This window comes from Stegodyphus dumicola, chromosome X1 (genome assembly GCF_044657685.1).
Source record: "Stegodyphus dumicola isolate Sdum_Otavi_A_Nest chromosome X1, ASM4465768v1".
In the NCBI taxonomy this organism is placed as follows: Eukaryota; Metazoa; Arthropoda; class Arachnida; order Araneae; family Eresidae; genus Stegodyphus; species Stegodyphus dumicola.
The window spans coordinates 239,911,276-239,929,692 of NC_140780.1; the positions used below are offsets into that span (position 1 = coordinate 239,911,276).

At 33.7% G+C, this 18,417-nt stretch overlaps 1 protein-coding gene across 3 annotated transcripts in view; it reads left to right on the plus strand.

Moving 5' to 3' along the window:
* Window positions 1-1,299: 1,299 nt before the first annotated feature.
* LOC118193727 (calpain-A-like) overlaps window positions 1,300-18,417 on the plus strand; it is a 133,451-nt gene continuing 116,333 nt past the window's right edge. For 2 of the 3 annotated variants that reach the window (XM_085807247.1, XM_085807249.1), the window contains exon 1: window positions 17,910-18,135. The gene's annotated coding sequence lies outside the window, so the exon portion shown is untranslated. Of the gene's footprint in view, window positions 1,586-5,452; window positions 5,483-17,909; window positions 18,136-18,417 lie in introns of those variants that run through there. The other variant, XM_085807248.1, reaches the window with a different exon arrangement.

The following is an 18,417-nucleotide window of genomic DNA, read 5'->3' on the forward strand; positions in this document are numbered from 1 at the left end:
TTTGCCTGTTTTCCAGTCAGATGTAAACTTTGACGTTTCTTTCCTATTATATTAATTATGTCACTTATTTTACATGCAGAAATATTAAAGCCATGCTTTTCACATTTTTTAATAATTAAATAAGAATATTTCTCTTCGGACTGCGCAAAAATATAGCTTTCGATCCATTGTTTATTTTTCAGCGACATTTTAAAGAAATGAATATTTTAATGCTGCAAACGATAATTAAACCTTATTCCAATTTGATGCCAGTCACGTTTTTATTTTAAAATTAATATTTAAATTCATGGAGAAAATCCAAGTCGTTACGAAAATGTGTGAACACTCTCTCTGTAATCCTAACGTTAATTCAGTGGTTTTCTCTACAGGAAAAGAATAGTTTAATCCTTCTTCCACAGACCATAAAATATGGCGGTTTGCTGTTCATTACAGAAAGCTGAATAGCAAAATCAAATATCCAGCTTACCTCATTCCAGTAATTTAAAGTATAATTAGGAAAATTACTTCAACTAAGTTTATGATTCTTCTGGACTTAACTTCTGGTTATTTTCAGCAAAGCATAAGGGCTGAAGACGAGTCATTCATCAAAATGTCAGATATGTATACACTTCGAAGATTGTCGTTTGATTTATGTAGAGCTCACGCTACGCGCCAGCGGACCCAGTAGACAGTTTTGAGACTCTTACTCTGCAGATCAACTGTTATTTTCCTAGGTGAGGTAACTGCAACCGGTGAGCACATAAGGGTCTGTGAGAAGTTTTTCCACTGTTACAAGAACGGGTTCGAAAATGAATGCACAATAATGCAAATTTTCGGCTAGAGATCTTTGTTACTTAGATCAGAAAATATCTCATTGAGAGATTGAGACAAATGGACCAAAATCTATGGCAATTCAAAATTACCCGTTACCGAGTTGAGCGAAGAAACTCGCGTCCTTTTTGTTGTATTCGTACTGCATAGATCAACGGTCGCCAACCGGTGGTCCGCGAAAACATTTGATACTCCGTAGAAAAAATGGGACATTATTTATATTTTTATGGAGATTTAGTTTAAAAAATGACGAGTAACAAAACCTGTTATAAAATATGCATTAGACTTTTCTTTTAAATTTGAGCTACTACTTTTAGCGAAATTCCTTCTGAATTTAGTGACATTTATCTGCTTTTGCAGGTGTATCTATAGCGGCATTTGAAAGTGAAAGTTGGCATCCCTGGATATGCTGTTGTTATCAATAGTAGTGCGAACTGAAATCCTCTTTCCTTTTGAATTACAAACATATGCTGTTGTAGTTGTAAATAACACAGTTTTTCTCCGTGTCAATAGGCAACTTGATGGAATTTTATGAGAACCAACTGTATTCTTGTTTATAATTGCATCACTGAAAGTTTCCGTCTTTGTTTTGTCTAACTGTTGATCGATGGCACAATTGCTGAGTAAGCGATGATTATTATGTTTACAATAATTAAAAATTGGCGGCATAACACTTTCAGTTTATTGATATTGCTTTGCGTTTGCCGGTTTATTTTTGCTTTTCGGGAAGTTCCTTTTCAGTGGTATGGAAATGTGAAGCTTTCTGTACAAGAAGGTAAGATTTTTGAACTTTTCATATAATTTTTCAATGTGAACGAAATATGTGTATCAGTGAGATTTTATAGTGTTTTAATTGTGACTCATAATCAGGGGCGTAGCTTGAATTTCCATAAAGGCATACTGCTGAACACGAAGTGCTTCGAAAATTATATTAACAAATGAAAATTAGAATTACATGTATTGAAAGTTGAATAATGTTTTTGCGTATTAATATGATGTTAAACATTGCATAATATGAAAATAATTTAATGCATTTATTCAATATTGTAAATTCCTCAGATTTAAGGTCTGTTATGAATACGCATTACTGAGTGAAAAAGCAATGAAAATTTTAATTCAGTTTTCAACAACATATTTGTGCGAAAAGACATTTTCATTTGTAACAGCAATTAAAACTCAGTACCGATCTCAGCGTGAAATAAACACGGCTCTCCGTCTTTCAGTGACGTCATTGTAACCCAAAATCTACAAACTGATTTCAAACAAACAGGAATAAATATCACACTAAAAATACGTAATACTTAAATTTTTCATTAAAAAAAAATAATTACTCTGTAGAGACATTAGGTTAATTGGAAACAGGAGAGATGAAAAATTAGTAACGCCTTCGCCGGGAATCGAACAACGGACCTCTGAAATACCGGCTCAGTGTGCTGACTACTACGCCACGAAGGCTCGCCAAGAAGGTGGGAGAAATACCTTATTACCTTTAATGGGCGCATTTCACATTAATAAAATAAAAGTTTGCTGATTATTATTGTATAATGTATTTATCTTTTTTTTTTTTAAAATTCATATTAGTGTTCAGCCAAATATAAAATTATATATTTAATGGTTCGCGAAGTTCTAAAGGTTGACGATGGCTGACATAGATCATAGAATGTTCCATACCGATTTGGTGGAAATGGCAGAACCCTAATAAATTTCAAAAGCGTAACGTCAGTGTAGACTAAATTTAATTCGTCCGTTTCGTCTCTACTGACCAAATTTAGTCGTCAGCGGAGGCGGAACACCTTTTGAAAAGCTCAAAGCTGCTGTAGCGGCAGCGTCAAACAGGCGATACAGACTCAAAAACTCTGGAGAAAAGCGCCAATTGGCGAAACAGCAAAGACAGTAAACCTGTTTGGCAACCCTACGGGCTGACCAAAGAATATGTATTGTTAAGGAAAACTTCGCAGCAGCAGCAGTGCATGGAGGTAGGAAGTAAGAAGGAGTCGCCCTAAACAAGTTTCTCCGTACCCTGCTCTGAAGCACCGGCGATCCCTACGTGGTGACCAAAACATTGGGTCTTCTACCATTGAGTTCTATGGGATTTGACGCGTTCGGGTGTAAATATTTTGTAATTACGTCGCAAATATACATATAAATGTATATATTTTCTTTTTCTACAACACTTCAGAGTCCTAAGTATGTGAAAACAACATTTCTTTCTGAACGGAATTAAATGCTATACTTTTCACAGGACAGTTTTCTCAGAATGGTTTAATTTGAATGAAATATTTTCACAAGTTTTCGTTAATTACATTAGAAAAAAAATTAAGGTAATTCGATTTTATTCGGTTAAGGTACAAAAATTAAGATCAAAGTTTATTGCATTATTAATATTAAAATTATGCATTATTTCTTTTCTATTTATAGAGCTTCTTCCTAAAATACTTTCTTAAATATGACATGATTTTTTGGCTTCGCCTGGAATCGGCTTTGAAGATCTGTTTGTGCACCCAAAAGCACAGCAAGCTCCCATGCTGAATACTCTTTAATACACGGTATCAGTATTCAATTCCTTTGCTGTCACTGGTTCTCAATTTGTCAGAGAATTCTTTAATTCAGGAGAGAGTTAATTGAGACTCAAAAATTTCGTCACTTTTTAATTACGATACTGAGAGCAAATATTGTAAAATGCTCCAGTTAAACATTCCTTGTCTATGAATGAGACCTGCGTACGTTAAGAAGCCAGCATAAAACTCGAATTTCCAAGAAAAAAAAGACTTGCGTGGGAAAAATTTAACAATCTGGAATCAATAAGAGGACCATTCATGATCGGACCTCCTTTGGCAGGATATACAAATGTTTTCACCTCCGTCGATTACCCTATTTTCAAATTCTGAATAAGCTGTCTTGATGATGTAGCACGTTCGCATGGTCACATCATCTTGACCGCACATGGTACTTCCGCTAAATTCGCAAATGTATCCCTCTTTTGTTCCACACATTTGTGTAAAACTGTACATAATTTTACACAAATGTGTGGTTCCAAATGAAGGGAAAGCTAACTTGTCGTGTATATTTATTAATTTTGACGAGGATTGCAGCATTTGATGGTAATTTTATTTTTAATTAACCCAAATAAGTAAAACGTGTAAGCCCAAAGTGATTATTTTTCAGATATATAAAATTAAAACGATGGGTTTAAAATGAGCAGCAGTAAAGCCTCTTCTCTAAAAATTTTTAAAAGGTACATGTTACAATAATATATGGATGTGAAAAAAATTTGTTTTATTTAAAACATTTTGACGTTTGGAAAATAAAATAAAAGTAGCGAATACTCTAGCAAGGGTATCGAAAGACGTATACAATTTTAAATGTACCGTAAGGTATTTTTCATTCTTTATGCATAACATTTTTCTTAAAATCTATATTTTTGTAGTGCAACAGCTTAGAATTTTATAAAACAAATTCATAATCAAAATCGCTGTTGTTAATTATCGAAAAATAACCAAGATGTGATTTTTGCGTAAATGTCAGTAAACTATACAAATTGCTATTATCCATCACACTATGAATGTTTCTTTCATGCGAGAGTGTCCCTTTTCGATTTCTATGGAACTGTCGTGTGTCGAAATACTATCAGAATCTTGTCAAGCGAGCTTCTGAATGTAAACAAAGAAACACCCCGTCTGGTGACCCAAGCTTCAAAGCAGTGCTTCACTTCTAGCGCGGAATGGCCCCTCCTCCCTTTCCTACCTCCACGCAGCAGTGGCTCCCTTCGAACGAAAAGGGAAACAGCTGCGCATGCGTGAAATATCTGTCACCCAAAAGCGCCAAAGCTCGAAGCTGACGTTGAAGTTCGAACATGTTCATGTTTATCAAGAGTTTAAGAGCTCTGTGATTTCCCCCCTCCATATTAACGGATATAAAAATCAGACATCAAAGTGTGATATGGATAATGCAAGTTCAACAGCCAGTGAAAGTGAAACTTCACCTAATTTTCTTATTCATCTTAACCCGTGTTCCTCAATTTCCTGTACACGTCACGGAGGAGGAAAATCTCGCCCAGGTCCGGTACACCAGAAAGGGGGAAATTCTCGCCAACCGGTTCCGTCACCAAATCCCTTGGCGAATTTTCCCTCTTCTTTCTAGCGGCGTAGAAGACAAACTGGATTACATTACGTCTATGGAGCCATTCCTTCTTTACATAGACGTTCTTTGGGCTGAAGGGAAGAGAAGAAATTTCCCCGGCAGCCTCTGAGTAACGACTTCAGTCTGTGAGACTACTCGTCTTGTGCCTTCAACGTGATATATAAACTCCGTATCTGTGTTGGGACTGTACGCTTCCTTAAGCCATTATTATGTATCTATATTACTTCTCCTTATTAAATATCATTCTTAATGTTATATGCCTATCTCAATTTTGATTGCTATTTTTCTAGGTAAGGTTATCTATACTTTTGTAGGCACGCGTTACTCGCGCGTACCTCACTGGTGACCCTGTCTCTCGCTCCTTCTATTTCAGATTCTAATGGTTATCTGTCTCAATCTTTCTTATAAAGCTAAAAATATGCCTTATTTTGATGAGAATGCTCTTTTTTTCTGAGTGATAAATGCTCCATCTTATTTATTTCCTTCTCATTTTATCGCACAGGTTACACGTGCTGTTAAGGAGGATTTACAGGTATGTGGTCAAATTTTTTTCCTTATCTGTGATTGGTCTTAATATATTTTGCGATATGTTTTACTCTCAAATTATAGTTTTAATTGAAACTCAGTTATTCATTGTTCAAAATTGATCTTTGTTGATCTTCGTGTGATATTAGTGCTTGCAATTTTATTGAGCGTATGATATTTCTTGCAGATACCAACTTTTAGTTTCAGGCAAATTCTTTGCGTTATTTTTATTCGTATGTTTTTACAAATACCTAGCAAAACGTTTTTAATTTAATTAATAAATTTTGTTTTGTTAAAAATAAATCCCGCCTTTTATTTATTTATTTATTATTATTATTATTGTAATTGCTGCCCATCAGCTATTTTCAAATTGTGCACTGGCCCACGTGCGATGTAAGTTTGAGACTACTGCTGTAAAGTATCGTGTATGTAATACGTAACCTTGTGTTGTTGCAAAGTGCCATAAAATTCATGGAAATGAGAAAGGTAGCGATATTTTATTTCATATTTTTTCAAAGGACAATTTGCTTTGGGGAAAAAATGGATACATGTGTAGAAGAAAGGATTCTATTAATGTGAAGAACGCAAGAATTTGCAGCGAACATTTTTTATGCGTTGATTGTGAAGAAATGAAAAATCGCTTGCTTGGATTACCGCAAAAGGAACTGTTAAAATCCAATACTGTGCCGAGTAAAGAAAATTAATGCAGAGTTCTTTTGAAAGACTGTACAAATTAAATTTGGAGAAAATTCATTTTGAGGCCGATTACGAAAATGATGATAGGAATAATAAATTCAGATACAAATGATTTTAAAACAGAACTCACAAATGATGGTGTAAATATCGCTGAATGCTCTAACTGTAAAAATAAACATCAATGCATTGATAATTTGTAAAAAACAAACTTAGCTCAGCATTTTAGATAATTTATAATCGTATGAAACGTCAAAGTAATTTCCCATAAAAAATCTTCCCGCCCCTCTTTTGAAAGATTAAGTAATTCTCTTCAGATACTGTGAGCAAAGTTGTTCTGTCAAACTTAAGACAACGATCTTGTATTTATTTAAATGTAATTGCATGTGTATAAATGTTAGTTAGACAACTGTTCTTAACAATATCTGTTATTATATCAAATCGGAAGAGAAACACGCCAAAGTAGAATTTATAATTAGGTCAAAAAAGCAGTCTTAGATTAGATTAAATTTTGAATAAAACTATCGATTTCAAGGGCGGTCGAACAGAAATTCCTCTTCGTTAGCTGCAGAAAAATAATTGACATTCAAAATTACGCCAAACTTCCCCCCCCCCAACTTTAAAAAGCTGTTACTCAGAAAGAGTAATAGAATTCTCCCACTTAGTATGCAGATGAAGAAAAGATAATGAATGCCATAGCTTTTTTCTTCATGATTTAATAATAAATGCACAGGGGGAGGGGGAGACCTACGACTTTAAAGAAAGCGTAGCGCATTTTATCTATTATTTTTTAATTAATAAATAAGTACTTTTAATTTTTTAAACGTTATAAATTTATACAGTAATAACATCTTTTCTTCTAAATTAAAGCTATTTTTAAAGCACATTTTTAAGGCTGTTTTTTCAAATTTAAAACGTTTATTTCTTTGTTGCGAATTGCGTCATTGCAGTCAGTGTCAACATAACTACGTCATCACTTCTCATTTCCTGTTTCAGGGAACAAAGCTCTATGATCTAGCCCCTTCTCTTCCATGTCCTAATCAAATAGAAGTTGCGATAGGAGGTAGAAGTTACGATAGGAGGTAGAAGTTGCCCCTGCATAACATATATACATAGCTGTTTACACCGAACATTAAACTGGAGAGTTGGAAGAATTAAGGGAGCTAGTAAATTTTTATGAAATACGTTGCATTCGCATAGTATTCAAGTGTGTGGTAAAATAAGTATCTGGAAAATAATGCAAAAATATAATAAACCATCTTTTCAAGAAATTTTAAAAAGAAGACCTCAGCTGCCATATAATCCCTTATATTAGTTTATAAATATCGTCAGAGATTTCATAAGCTTAGTGAAAGTTTTTTTAGTAGTTTTTTTATTTTAAAATTCTTTACCGAAGTCATTAAGACATTTGTTTTTGAATTATTTAAGTTCTTGTGAGGCCAGTTGTAGGGTTTCAAGTAAATTAACTAGTATTCTTATTATTTTCTTTGTATTTTCCTTTCTACTTTCGTTGGCTCCCATCAGAATATAAAATAGTTACTGTAACAGCAAAGTTCCTGAGTTTGGGACAGAGCCTTTGGCAGCTATATTGCCACTTCTCCGTTCGAATGAATTATATGTAAATTCGGCTTTAGCTTTGATACCATAATTGCTTCTTGAAAGACTGAGGGCTGAGCCAAAACTTAGTAGTCGCATTTTACTTTGTATTTAATATTTAAATTTAATTTAAACTTTTGTACTGAATTTCCTGAAAGATGCGGACTTCATTTTCTGTTATTTAGCAGCTTTCGTAACCGTCAGAACTGATATGTAAATTAAAAGGTTTATCATCTTCTCAGATGAAGGTTTATCAAACCTCCATCTGAGCTTTTTTTCCATGTATTTTAGAAGTTACAACGGGATGATAAGTCCTCTGATTGTCTTTACGAATCTAGGAGTTGATACTTTAACTAGCTTAGAATCATACCGATTTTCATTGAACATATATCACCTTAGAAGCATACGTGTATCCGACACATATGGTTCTAAGGTGTCGGATACACGTATGGTTCTAAGGTGATATATGTTCTTATGGATCTTAACAATCATCCAGCACTTTAAAAGGGACTTAAATTCTGTCTTTTGTGAACGAAGGAACAATGTGGATACTGATGATTCAGTTTTTATGAAATTATGACACCTCGCCAAATTCATAATGTGCGCCATTATTAATGAAGTAAACGCATATTTGATTGGAGAATCCGCATCAAAGACTACAATAGTTCATGGTTAAAAGAAAAGGACTAACGAGTAATTTAAGCGCTTCTTGAAGGAATTGGTTTTGCACTGCTTTTTTTTCTTTCCCCCCTGCTGCTTATTTAGTTGGAAAACAAAGAATTCGCTACTTTAATTCTTTTTCTAAAAATAATTTATTTTTGGTACCTTCCTCTGTCATAGTCATGAATGCCTATATTTCAGAAACTTTCTAAATGCATTTAGAGCATACTTTTTATTTAAACACCTGCGTGAGTTGCTTAATTTCATTAAAATTTTGAGAATCATAATTTGACAAATTGATGCTTCCGAAATTTTTGATTTGATTTGTAATGCATTGGGATTAAATATGAGTGTCAAAAAAAATTTTCGACAAAAAAAAAAAAAAAAAAAAAAAAAAACTCCGACCTTGTAAAAACTGAAGATTAATTCAAAACTAGTTTGAAACACTTCATATAATATATATATATATATATATATATAAAATTAAAATATCTAAATTAATTAGTAAATTGGAATAAAGCAAGGCAATTCCTTTATAATATAATAGTTTCAACCATGTATGAGAGGTACAATATCGAAACTAATCCAATAAAAGAAAGAATTCCTAGTAGAACAATCTCGAAAAATAGAAATGCGAAAGGGAAAATATACAAAATTATACAAATAAAAATTAATCTCCTTTTGTTGAAACTCCAGGGCAGAACTCATCAGGGAAAATGAATTAAAGCTTTTTAAAAGTCGATTTATATGTTTCGTTCTCCTGGTCTATTTGAGATCAAAAAGCGTGAAAAGATTTCATCAAATTTTTATTAAAGACTTTAAAATTCATATAAAACTGAAAACTCGAAACTCAAATGTACTATAATTTTCCCTACACATTTTCGAAACACTTGGAAAAAGGAATAAAACATACATCGTGCAAAAAATGATAAATAAAAAACCATAGAACTTTACATTATGTACATTGAAATTCAAAAAACCAAGTTGGTATAAATCAATATATGCTAGTCCGAAATTCAAAAGCAAGTATAAATAAAAACTAATAGTCATTTAAACAAACTCAAAAACTGGGAGGTTCCCGATTATGCTAAACTAAACTTTTAATATCAAGAAATCTAAAAACTGTACTTAGAGATTTCTATAAATAAAAAGGTTAAATCTGAGCTTTAAACAGCAAAAGACTTAAAATCTATTTCAAACAATAATTGAAAAAAGTTGAAAAACGCAAACTTACTGAAATCTTAACACGACCTTCTGTACGTGATCTAACTCAATTTTAAAGACGGCCAAATGGTGTAGGCTGGCTAAAGGTAGTAAGTAGGTGGCTAAAGAAAGTAGAATTCAAACTGCTCTGGAGAAGCCGAAATTTTGTAGTTCTTGGAAAAAGTATGCGATAAGGTTCAAACTCTCCAATATCAGAACAAAGTACTTTAACATGTGTTCAAAATTTCCTACCCTGTTATATTTTGTGTGCGGGGGTGTCAATGGTTGGGTGTGGTTTGTAAAATTATAAAGAACCAGAAGGGGGTGATCGTCAACCCAATATGGCGGCGTAAGAAACTTAAAAGCTTCTTTTAGCAGCTTCTTGTAAAATCTTAAAGCGCGAAAACAGAACTGGCTTAAAGTTTCGGAAAAGGAAAAAGGTATATGTTATAAAAGATAAAAGTCTTTACGTAATCGGGGCACAATATGCCTTAGAAACTAGAAACCAAATTGTTTTAGTAATAGCCAGATTTGCCAGTTATATATAACTGTAATTATAGTTATATATGCATCCCCCACGCACAAAGTTTAACTGGATAGGACATTTTGAATAGACATTAGAATACTTGGTTCTGCTGTTGGGCACTTTGAACCTTATCTCATGCATTTTCCAAGAAGTGCAAATTTTTGCTTCTCCTGAGTAGCTTTGAATTCAGCTTTCTTTTGCAAGGAATACAGCTTAGAAAAAGTGGTTATCTTAAGATTTCAATAAGTTTACGTTTTGTTCAATTTTTGCTTCAAATAGGTTTTCAGTTTTTAGCTGTTGAAGGCTCAGATTTGATTTTATATTATTTATAGAAATATCTTTTAAAAAGTTTTTCGTTTTCTTGGTATTAAAAGTTTAGGATCACATAATCGAGGAGCACCCAATTTTTAGTGTTGTTTGAATGATAATTTGATTTGAATTATACTTGTTTTTGTCTTTAATTTGTAATTCCTTTTGAATGTCGGATTAGCATATAATGTTATTTGACCAATTTGTTTGTTTTGAATGGTCAATTTGCCCAATGCAAAGTTTATTATTTATTGTTTTATGAGTAGTCAATTTGGCGCAATGTAATGTTTTATTCTTTTTTTCAAGTGTTTCGAAAGCGTGTAGGGAAAATTTTGATTACATTTGAGATTCGATTTTTTGGTTTTAAATGAATTTTAAAATGAAAATTTTAAATAGAAATTTAATTGAATCTTTTTTCGGTTTTTGATCTCAAATGAACCAGAAGAACAAAACATATTTTCGAAACATATTAATCAACTTTTATGAAAATTTAATTCATTTTCCCCTGATGAGTTCTGAATTAGAGTTTCAGTAAAAAGGAGATTAATTTCTATATTTTTTCCTTATCGCATTTTTATTTTTCGAGTTTGTTCTACTGATGAATTCTTATTTTAATTTTGACATGTTTAGATACAGTGTTAAACCTCTTATCCACAGTCACAATTATTAATATTGTTTAGGAAGTGCCTTGCTTTGATTCAAATTTAATTTTAACTTTAGATGCTTTAAGTGCTTATGTTTATATATATAACTCAAAAGACTGAAGACAAAGCTTTCTTAAAAGATTACTAAAACAAAGTATAAAAACCAAGAGACGATCTGCATAATTGCTGCAGGTTTGATAATAATAAAATTATTAAAGGAAACAGCTGTAGCTTAAAAGCAAGTTTACAGTTTCTTTCCTAAGAAGTCACTAACCATTTTGTGTCTCGAAGAAAGTCGTACAGAAAGGTAGTACAAGAAAAAATTACAAATATTGAAACAATACTGAAAGCATTACATAATAAAATAAGAAATTATGAATGAAATATTGATCTCCTCAGTTCAACGCTTCAAACAGAACTTATCAAAGGAAAAGTGCTTTGAAGCCCAAAACCAATTTGATCAATGAGTTGTTTCGTTCTTCTGAGACATCTGAGATTCAGACCGTAATTTTCGAAATACATTTTTAATTAAAAATGATTTTCAGTGGCTCTCAAATGCTCAGACCTTTTCCCTACTTGCACTCGCAACACTTAAGACACCAAAATTTAAAAAAAAAATACATAAAAAGATACAAAAATATAAAACAAGATTCAAATAAAAACCGCTATAGAAATTTTTAGGCAGTAACCTGAAAAACTCAACCCGAAGATTGGAAACTGAGCATCATCTGTCCTATACACAAAAAAGGAGACATTTTGGAATGTACCAACTACAGGGGAATCAGTCTCCTTTGTGTTTTTTTACAAACTATTTTCCAATATACTTTTTATTAGAGTAGTAACTTATACAGAAAATATTGTAGGTGATTACGAATGTGGTTTCCACAAAGGAAGATCTACAGGAGAACAAATCTTTAACATTAGGCAAATTTTGGAAAAAACTAATGAATACGGCATTGCAACACACCACCTTTTTGTTGATTTTAAGATTGCCTACGATTGAATAAACAGAAAATATTTAATTGAAGCTATGAGAGAATTTGAAATACCTGAAAATCTTACAAGTTTGGCCACCGTTACTCTTACTGAGACAAAACTTAGGGTTAAAATCCAGAATAATCTTTCTGAGCCTATTGTTGTTTAAAATGGGCTTAGACAGGGTGATGCACTGGCCTGCTTGCTTTTTAACTTTGCCCTCCAAAAAATCATAAACGACTCCAACATTAATGCTCGTAGAACTATCTTTAACAAGTCTGTTCAGATTTTTGCGTTTGCTGAGGATATCGACATATTCGCACGCACTCCCGAGTCACTTTTACGTGTTTAGAGGCTGTAGCCAGCAAAATGCATCTAGCAATCAACCAAAATAAAACTAAATACATGCCAAGTGGTAATTACAGCAGCCCATATTTTGAAATTGGGACTTACAAATTTGAAACTGTTAGCAAATTTAAAGATTTAGGATCAGAAGTTAATACTCTCAATGATTTAATGCCTGAGATCCGTAGCAGAGTCACAGATGCTAACCGATCTTTTTTCGGTCTAAAAAAATACTTGAAGTCTAACTTCACTAGCAGAAAAACGAAGATTTTAATTTACAAAAGCTTAATCAGACTCATTCTTACATACTCTGCTGAGACCTGAGCAATGACAGATAAAGCTAAAAGTATCATTTCTGTCTTTGAAAGAAAAATTTTGAAAAGTATTTTTGGTGGCATAAAATGAAACAATATTTGGAGAAGAAGAACTAACTCTGAACTCTATAAACCTTTTAAAGAAATAGATGCAGTAAAATATATAAGGATTACGAGAATTAAATGGGTAGGATACCTATGCAGGATGAATGAAAATCGAGTAACTAAAAAGATCTCCTCGGCCAGACCATTCGGCACCCGGAAAAAAGGCAGACTTAAACTTAGGTGGTTCGACTGTTTGGAAACAGACTTAAGAATTTTAAAAATAACCAATGGGATGTCCATGGCCAGGGATAGAAGAGCTTGGAGTTCGATTCTGAGAAAGGCAAGGGCCCATCCTGGGATGTCTGACCATTGAAGAAGAAGAAGTACATGAAAAACTAATATGCGTAAAAAGTCTAAAAAGGCCAAACGAACTAATTACAATTATATACAACTAGGGGAAACCCTGAACAAAATAAGCAACAAAATAAAATGGTCAGTGTTTAAAACCTAAACAAGGGGCAGCTCGAATGCGTGTTAAATTAGTTTTAATTTGAATCGAAAAAAACCAGATAAACTTTAAAACAAAACGCTGCTGAGGTGGCTCGAATTTATATTAAAAGCTGATAAAGATACAGAAGAAGCTACCGAGAGTTACGAAGAATTAAAAAAAATAATAAAGGTCACAAAACAAAACAAGTTCCCGCGCTTAATGGGAATGTTTGTAATGGTGACGAAATGAAAGGGCAAGAGGGCGGAATGACTGAAAAGAAGGCTACTGAATGACCATCATGGAGTCGTTTCAATGTACAAGGTGCTATGGAGAGTCATCCAAGATGGCAAGTCCTCTAAGTTTTAACAGCTGCAAATAACTGGCTCAAAAATTTCAGAAAATGAAAAACGTGGTTAAAAATGTCGGAATTTTTCACGCAATCGAGCTTTAGCGCGTCTTACAGAAATAATGAAAATGGCTGCTTTATTTAGTAACAGGAAAGAGAGAATTTGCCAGTAATTACTTAGAGTACGTAATTAATAGTACTTTTAGAATTTCTGGCTAGAAAATCAGGATACAAGAGAAGCTTAATTACATATTCACATTAAATTTCTTGCATTAGTCATCCATAAAATTACCTTCTTTTCAGGTTTGGGTAAAATATATCGTATCACCTTGTAGAGACCTTTGGTATTTTTGGAAGCAGGCAAGATGAAAAATTAGCAACACCTTCGCCGGGAATCGAACGACGGATCTCTGGAACACGCTCCCAGTGTACAGACAACCGCAGCACGAAGGCATGCCAAGAAGGCGGGAGAAATACCTTATCTACTCCCCCTTTTAAAGGACGACTGGGGTTTTTAGGGGACACAATCACCAAATTCTGAGTGTGAAGAATCTCATCCAACACCCTTTTAGTTCGGGCGCCACTGTAGAGACATTAGGTATTTTTGGAAGCAGGCGAGATGAAAAATTAGCAACGCCTTCGCCGGGAATCGAAACACGGACTTCTGGAATACGCGCCCAGCGTGCAGACCTCCACACCACGAAGGCATGCTAAGAAGGCGGGAGAAATACCTTTATAACGTTATACAAGCTATCTAAAAGATAAAATTAATGCCAGCTCTTTTTAAGGTATTTGGAATTGTGAATTTTGGAATGTGATTATGGAAAAGTATATTAATTAGGTATTTTATCTCTACTATAAGATGTTCTGTACTGTTACAAACATTTTTAATGTATATATATTCAAAAACGATGTGATGCAATAGTGTTGAAATTTCATCATTTATGAATTTTACTGATTTATTTATTTCCCTTAAGACAAATAAAATAATTTCAAGGGGAAAAAATTGTTTAATGCCAATTATTTCAAATAAACAATTTTCTCTCTTTACCTAATAACTGTAGGATTATTCTAAATCAACGAGTTTTAATTACGTTTTAGTACATTCTCATCTAAAGAAATTTTATTTTAAAAAGTGTAAAATTATAAATTTATTGTACAATTGTTATAACCATTATTCAAAAGCTTTTAGGCTGTTTTACTGTAAAATTTTAGTGAAAAATTGCGAATAATTAAAGGCCCTCCTTTTATGCGCCTTTGGGATTTAGTAGTTATCTCGTCTAATTAACATCTGAAAGGTCTAGGTTTTGATTTTCGGCGGAGACTAGTAAGGACAAGGCGGAAAAATTTTCACAGAAATGGAAAAGGGCAACGGATCGAAAGGCCAAACAGAAGATAGGCATGGGCCGGTACTGTAGGATATGCTCAAAATATGGCATGCGACTTAATGGGTGGATTCGGCACACGAGCAGTGTAACCTCAGCATTTCGGTGAAAGCTATTGCACGATGTATAATGATTTTAGCGAGGCCGAATTGCTACTATTGTGATATATGTCCGACAGGCAGTCCAGAAGAGGTCATCTGGAGGCTGCGTCACTGGGAAGCCAGAAGAAGACTGAAGTGTGACAAGTGTAGCGGAGGAGTACGGGATCGCTCACAGTATCGTTTCACGAGCCTGGACAGCATTTCAAACGGCAGGAACAGTTATTTGGGCGTTAACTAGGGATCGTCGGCTCAGGCAATTTGTACGTTGCATGTAGGTACCCCGCGTGGTGCGCTACCCTGGTCGAATATTTAGCCGATTTTCGGTTTTATAGAGTTCCGAAACATGTGCGTGGCATAATCGTCTGCGAGCAACAACGGCGGTGGTCGATCGGCGTATTGTTCTACTGCCGAAATGAGACAGGCGGGAGACAGCGATGGATATCCCAAGGCACATGCAAAGACTACTGAACATTCGATACCACATTTTATCGTAAGCAGGAGACTGCATACACGTGATTTATATGCACAACGGCCAGTAAGGTGTGTGCCTTTAACGCCTGTTCATCGGAGACGCTGGTTTCTGTGGAGCTGAGAACACAAAACTGAACACAGCAGGAGTGGAATCAAATGTTCTTTACAAATGAGATCCAATTTATTCTGACGAGCAGTTCTGGACGTATACATATCTCGAAAGAGAAGGGAACACGGAATCAATCCTTGAACATCATCAAAAGGGACCGTTTTGGAGGTGCTGGAGCTCTCCGTTTGGGGAAGTATCAGGCCTAATAGCCGTAGTGACCTTCACATCTCCCAAGGAGGCTCAGTCACTGGTGTTGGCAAATGTACCGATGTTCTCTTGCCACACCTACGTCTGTTTAAAGGTGCTTCCGCTTCATAGACGACAACGCTACACCTAATCATACAGTAGCTGTCGCTGAGCTCTTGGAGAGTGAAAGTATTCAATGCATGGATTGATCTGCAAGATCCCTTGACCTAAATTACACATAACAGGTGTGGAATCATCTAAGGAGACGCTTTGCAACACATGACCAGCCGCCAGCAAAGATATCGCAGCTGAAATTGGATCTACAAGAAGAATGGGCTACGATGCTTCAACAGCTCCTTGACAACCTTGTCTTCAGCACGGATAAAGGTTGTAATTTCTGCATGGCAGTCAGTTCTGATCATATCACTTTCTGAAGATTTTTCTAGCCAGGCGCCTCTCACGTAGACATTTGTGTCTTCTCTGCAGGTGTGCTCAGAGCTGTCTTTTAAATAAAACGGCTTTTTTTTTTTTTTTTTTTCATTTTTGGGAGGATATTATTGTATGATTTGGGTAGATGTGAAACACTTCTGCACTACGTTACATTCGAAAACTCACCTTGTCCTCAAATTTACACACCCGTGTACACAGATTAACTGATATATAGCGAAAACTCTCATGATGACCACCTCCCCTAGATAAGAAGATCATTAATAATCTAGATAACCAATTTCACCTCCACAAGACAAAACAGAAAGTCTTGAGAAGTTTCATTAGAGAGGAGAAAAACCTTTTTTTTTAAAATAAATAAATTAATTAAATAAAAATATTTCAAAAAATCATATAGCATCGATAATTTCTATCTTGCAACTTATTTGATAGTTTGTACGTTCTACATTTTCAACTGATTTTCATATGTAGGAGAAAGATAAAACAATTTCTGAAATTCTGCGTTTTTAAAAAGTAGCTTAAATATTTTAAAATTTCAAAGAAGGAATGTTTAGTTTCTACTCGCATCGCTGCGCACAGCACAATTTTTAATATTTCTAAATCGTAACTTTTCTAAATTGCTATTATTCTTAAGGATATACTTAAAAATTCTTTTTATCCACAGTTCGCGAAGCATAGTTATATCGTATAAAATACATATTTTAACTATTAAATAAACAGTTTGTATTCTCATTATTTTTATGTTAACGAAATGAAAAGAATTTTTATTGCAAAATTCTAAATGTGACGTGCCTTATTCCAGTTTAAAATTTTTGCAATGTGAACGATGTTTCTAATTTATGTCTAATTTAATATAAATATTTATTTGTATTATAAACATTTATTAATGATTTAATATCAGTACAAAAGATATTTAAAAACATCGTCGCACAGCTTTTTTATTGTCTTCAATTTCATTATTACCACATGTGTTTAAATCCACCCAGTAAAGAAATAGCTGTTTCCATTACCTTTTCATAAAATTCTTCGCTGCATTCGAAGTATCGTATTATTGTAACGATTACAGATTATTGTAATGACGTTAGAAAATAGTGTTTTTAATCACAGAGCAGGATCTGTAAGCGACTATCCAAAAGCAATTTTAAAATTGAATTCATTGAATTAGTACTCACAGTAAGCATGAAATTTTATCCTACTACTTACAAAAATGAGAAACGGAAAAAAAAAAAAAAAAAACTCAAACATTGGAAGCATACTTCCTTTGAAAATTATTATTGATGACGAACATTATTATTGACGAAAATGATTCAATGAGAAGACTGATTATGATAAATGTTACGAAATCGATCATAGCGACATAATGAATTCACAATTTCCTGCGCAACACTCTTAAAAAAATGTTGACAATTTGAAATGAAATTCTAGCTTATAATATCAACAACATCAAGTTCCTAGCGCTATCAGACACCAATCTTTGAACACTGTTTTAATCGATCATATTGCCTAGGTAACACACTCAATTGACTCAATAGATTTTGGTCAAAAAGAAAACACCTGGGCAAGTTGCTTAAAATCGCCTTCATTTTGAATAAAAGTAGGTTATTTTCCACCCTCGCGATACTTTAGGAGTTAAACAATACACGCAAAATAATTTATTTCCGTCATTAAAATACTTTGATTTCCAAAGAAGAAATGCGCAACTTACTAGTACTCTGAACTTGTTGCTCATCATTGTTTCCTGTTTTAAATAAATATTTGAGGCTGTTTAGGGAAAACTTTTGTCCATGAATTGGAGCGCTTTTCATGTAGTATAAGGTAAGTTCTTTCAGTGCTGTTTTATATGCAGTTTCTCTTCCTTTAACGTTTTATCGAAAATTTCAATGGAGAGGAAAATATTTCGTTTCTTTACTCAATTACACAATTAACGACAGGGTTTATTTAAATGTATTAAATTAGATTTGTAATATTAATTTTACATTTTATCTTAAAAATACTAAAGGATAATTTTGAGATGAGAATTTGAAATGTAGCAATATTGAGTTAAAACTCTTCAAAAAGTTCAAAGTAGAATGTAGCAATATTGAGTTAAAACTCTTT